Source organism: Lepisma saccharinum, chromosome 5 (assembly GCF_977018435.1).
Source record: "Lepisma saccharinum chromosome 5, izLepSacc3.1, whole genome shotgun sequence".
NCBI classification, from domain to species: Eukaryota; Metazoa; Arthropoda; class Insecta; order Zygentoma; family Lepismatidae; genus Lepisma; species Lepisma saccharinum.
Window position 1 is genome coordinate 32,158,525 of NC_139233.1, and position 5,777 is coordinate 32,164,301.

A 5,777-nucleotide genomic window follows, 5' to 3' on the forward strand; every position below is an offset into this window, starting at 1 on the left:
TCGCTCAGGGGACTTAAACAAGGATGCATCCTATCACCAGTGTTATTCTCACTGTTCATAGATTGGGTAGCGCATGAAATTAAAATGGACCAGGATTCTATCTCATGTATAGGAGTGCAAAGTATACCAGTCCTTACGTATGCAGACGACATAGTCATCTTGTCAGAGACAATAGAGGGTCTTCAAAGGTGCATAGATAGCATATATGAGGGGTGCATCAAATATAAAATGAATGTAAACATTAAAGAAACAAAAAATATTGCTTTCAAAAATGGCTACATATTTAGCAGACAAGAGACATGGACATACGGGGGGATCCAATCGAGCGGGTTAAAAACTTTACATACCTGGGGCAACACTCTCCATGACAGGGAGCTGGACACACGACATAAGAGCAAGAAAAGCTCAAACAAAATGTATAATAGAACAAGTCATAAGAACAATAAATAAGGCACCTCAAATGCCTTTCTCGGTCATGCAAAACCTCTATTCATCAATAGTAGTAGGTACATTAAACTATGGAGTAGAACTGTGGGGGTTAAGGGGAGACAACACAATAATTGGTATACAAACAGAATGTTATAAGAGAGTAATGGGTGTAAGCGTAGGGACGGCCAACTGTGGGATTCTCAAGGAATTGGGCCTGAATAGAGACGCAGTACAAGCACGGATGAGGGTTGTTAAATATTGGATTCGATTATTACAAGAGGGCCAAACTACGCTGAGGGGACAATGTTTGGAAATACAGACAAGGGAGGAAAACGTTTACAGCTGGGGTCTGGAAGTGAAAAATCTCGTATATAATAGCGGAATGGGTTGGGTATGGGAAGAGGGAGGAAGGGGGGCATCTCAACAGAAAATCAAATCAGGGACAGGTTACTCGACATAGACAGACAAGAAATAATAGCAGACTGCCAAACAAATACTTCAATCAGGGAACAGCTAAGAGTAAGAGAATGGGGGGAAAGCGAAATATATCCAGGTTGTGAGAAAAAATGAAAGAGGCGTCCTGGCATGGTTCAGATTGGGGATGGAAACAACTAAGAAAGAGAAACAAAGCAGGGGAAATGATATGTCCTTTGTGCGATGGGGAGGAGACGGACGAGCATATCCTACTGAACTGCTCTTCTACACATGGCCTAAGGGACAAATGGCTGAAAAACTTAACAGGGAGGGAGGTGATGGAAGTGCCGGACGACAGAATAAAGATAAGGGAAGCGGGGCAGCAAGTGGGGAAATACCTGAGAGAAGTAAGAGAACGGCGGGGGAAAGCTATTAGAGAAGGCAGCGAAATGAGTGATCATGCTCCAGACGAGTCATCTTTATGTGTAAGTATGTGTAAAGTAAAATGTATGCGTTTTTGGTGAGAGTGCAGGAAAAGAGAAGTGGGACGAGGAAGAAGGAAGAAAGACTGGAAGAAGAACTGTTGAGGGAGGGGAAGAATGTGTACATATAGGGAACAAAGTAAGAGACAGAAAACTAAATGTAAGAAAATATTGTAGAAAAAATCAACACTATGTAGTGCGTACAGACTATGGCTCGCACAAGAATAAAATAAAATATTCTATTCTATATGACAATTTTTTAAAAACCTCCTGAATAAGTATTTTAACATGACCTTAAATAATAGTTTAATGGAGAGAAAGGGATATGGTGAGAGAATAGAGAGAAAAAAATGATAGAAAAAACAAGAGGGAAGGAGGAAGAGAGAGGGAGAGAGAAGAGATTTACCAAGGGCAAATTTACCACCTTGCAAAATACTACTTCCTTCTCTCTGGTGTCATAATTTTAGCCTTAGGGAATGATACATATAATATCAGAATGCTTCGAAAGAAGTTATTGACATTTCCCCCTTCAAAGAAAATTTTCAAATTTCACACTTATCTTTACAAGCACTTCGTATACACGTTTTGACTCTTAAGTCCAAAACTTCAGAAATGAAAGTCCTGCAATCCAAGATTGAAAAGATATAATAAAGAGAACATTCAATTTAAAATATCATACAAATATACCTTATCGTTTATAATGAACAGAGCTAGGAATTTTAGGTGCTGCACCTTAAATTATTTTGTGTGAAAATGAGTAAAAAAGTGACTCATCTCCAAAATAAGCACGTATTGAACTCTACTCATATTGTTTCGGTTGCACCTTTTTGCACTTTTTTCACAATCTCAGATCCTTTTCCACCTTTTTCACAATCTCAGAACCTTTTGCACCTTTTCGCCCTTTTTGCATCTTTATCATCTTTTTTAATACAACTCGCGCGCTGTTCAACCCCACCCACATTCGAGGCACGGCTTCTTGGCACGCGATTCTTGTTTACCGCACAACAATGAATCGGCTTTCTTCAGTTCTTGGACGATAATGTAGTAAGCTCACGGACTTTAAACAGTGTCAACAATGACGCATTACAATTGTTAGAAGTTGTGCTATTTTTGTCCTATGCTGTATTGTTTACGACTTGTTCAAACCCTACAATCTATAACAAGGATGTGGATTACCGGTTGAAAACAAAATACGCACCACTTGTGTCTGTTGACGTTGAACGTTCTTTTTCAACTTACAGTATCTGCTTAGTGACTGCAGATGTAGCCTCACTCAGAAGAACATAGAAATTTTGAATGTAATCTATTTTAACAGTTTTCTAGATGACTAATTCTAAGCAAGTAAGAAGCAGCATATTTTCCTTTATGTCGCTTTCTAATGTATCAGAAAATTTTCTTTGCTTAGTTATATATATATATTTAAACCCAGCGAATACTCTATGTGTTTATCCAGACAAGTTGAATCATATATGTATGCACTGCTCACAATAAATTTGCATCTGAAAATTAGCACCTATTTTAGCACCTTTTTTGTACAAAAATTGGCACCCTTTTTGCACCTTTATTGGCAAATTTTTGCACCTAAAATTCCTAGCTCTGATAATGAACTCCAAGTCGCGAACAATGTCAATCATAGAGTATTTACATAAAAAGAAAGCCGGACCCCGTGGCGGAGTGGTGGATGTTTGTTAGTGTCCCTTCATCAATTTCATCATATCATCCATCACTCATCTCCATCTTCATATTTAGCCAAAAGTGGCAGAAAAGCGAAGTAAACTGAAGCAAATCAATCGATCAAAACCTAAAAAGAAATTACACATGCACTGGACATGCACTTACACCAATACATTCACAAAAATGACACGTAGAATTATCTCATTCTTAGCGGCAAGGATAATTTTTCTGAATGAAGCTGTGCCGAATGGACGAGCGGTCTGAAACAAAGCTTGAGGAATATTTCACACCGAAGCGACATGTGAGTCTTGAGGATTTCACAAATCGAACGCAGGCTTGGGCAGCCTGTAAGCGTAAGCCCCTATAAGCGCCGGTGCAGATCCAATGGAATCTTACGCACGAAGACGCAGGATAACATTTTCTAAGTAGGCGATAAGGAGTGAAGTGATTCGCAAATCAGGAAGGCTAAAGGTGCGTTTAAACATTAGAACATTTGCATTATTCGAGCGCCGAACAGAGCTATGGTCGTAACATGCTCGAAAGTGTAAACAGGTCGCGTAACATCGAACCATAAGGAAATCCGTTCGTTGCTCGCTCCAGAGCCGATCCCAAAGCGAAAAGAATTTCCGCAACGATGCTCGGGAGATGCTCCATAGTCTGAATAACACCGCCATAACACCCCTGCGAGTTGACTTCGTCTCATCCAACAAACGCCTTCTGAACATGCAATGAATTTTCCAGAACAATCAGATGATACAATGCAAATTTTATATTGTAATATATGCATGAATATATATTGCAAAATATGGTGTGTTCAGGCTGTACAAATTTCAATGCTTTATAATTAGGGAGCGGAAGTTGATGACCTAAAAAAATATAGGTATATGACCTATATAATGTCCTAAAAAATGATAAAAATGACGTAAGTTAGTTTCAGTTTAAAAATTGAAATGAAAATGAAATTAAACAAAATGCAATCTTGCTTTTAAAAAAAGGGCACCAAATGATAGCACATGCAAATTCAATTAAAATATGCAACGAGGATTTTCAGTGCAAACGGGGTCTAGCTATGGTATTTCAAGCCTCTCCTTATCTGTCTTAATCTGAGTTTGCCCCAGACGGGCACCTGGTGGTTTCCCCCGACACAACAAAGACTGTCACCAGTTCAGCATTTCTTTTGCTCGTAAATTGCAATCCTGCGAGATATATACGTATAGGCCTATGTTGACCTTGGTGAAAAGACTCAAAAATATTACCAAAATGAAAGAAGTGACAAAATATGACGAAACAATACACCGAATATTGCGAAAAATGACGAAAAAATGCCGAAAATCGGGGAAAATGACCTAAAACCTGAAAATTGGCAAAAAAAAAGCAACAAAAAAAATTCACTTTAAAATTACCTTTTTTGGGTTCTAGACGAAGTGTAATATTGTGTATATTTAATGAGCATCGTGGCCGAGATGTCAGAAAAAAGATGACATTTCATCAACTTCCGCTTCCTATTTATAATTATTTAACAGTAAGAAAGAGATAGATAGATAAACAACATATGAGAGAGAGAGAGAGATTGAAAAGAGAAATTAATAAATGGAAGAAAGAGGTAGAGAAAGGTAGAAAGACAAGGAAAGAGGCACAAGGAATAAAGGAAGCCCAAGAAGAAAGAAAGAGAGAAACAGAGGAACAAGGAAAAGTGAAGAAAGATAGAAATAAGGAGGTATAGGGAAGTAGAAAAACAAGGAAAGAAGAGATAGTAGAGGGAAAAAGCTTACAAAGAAAGCAAGGGACATAGAAAAGTAGAAGAGCGAAAGAGAGAAACAGATGGAGAAAAAGGAAGAAATAATAAAGCGGTAGAGGAAGGGAGAAAGACTGAGAGAGACAGAGAGAGAGAGAGAGAGAGAGAGAGAGAACAAAGGAAACCATGGATATACGCGTAGATAGAAGAAAGAAATGATAGGGAAACAGAGATAGTAAGAAGAGAGAAGAGAGAAAGACAGAAACAAAGAGGTTTAGGGAGAGAGAGATATATAGAATGACAAAGGAAGAAACAATAGGAGAGAGAGACATAGCGAACAAAGAAAGTGTGTAACATAGAAAGGTAGAATAAAGAAATGTAAAGAAAAAGAAGAAAGGAGAACAGAACAGGGGTGAAAGAGAAAGAGCGAGAAAGCAATAACGAGGGATAGAGAAACAGGGGAAGATAGAATGAGAGAGAAACAGAATATCAACATCCATGACCACCGAAGAATAGCATACATGAAATTTGTCCACCTTTGGGCCCACCCCAACATTTTCGGGAGGCATCGACATTTTCTTGACTTAATTATTAAATAACCAAATGCAAACAATTATGTACTAAGAGACCGGCTTCATACTTACATCAACAAGTCTTTCTCGTAGTCGCTTCAAGATCGCTGCCAAACAGTGAACTGTTCTTCGTCTCCGAAGCGACGGGATCTTTGAGGACACCAGTTCGCAGCAAACGACCACGTGACTGTTCTTGAACCAGAATCGAGGCATGAAGAAGCTTTTACATAATTACACACTTCGGTACGAGTTCATTATGTAACGCGTGGGAACGGATAGCCTTTCCGTCTGTATTGTCCCAATTTGGAGACTTTCCTTCATTGGAAAAACGAGAAAAAGAAAGTTACGATAAACTCTGATTCATTGCTTTTGATCTAACTCGGCTAAGCAAAAATGTCACTGCGGTTAAGTATCAAGGAACCGGTACTCGCCTCAAAATGGGTAAACTAACGTAAATCTACAAGTGTGATT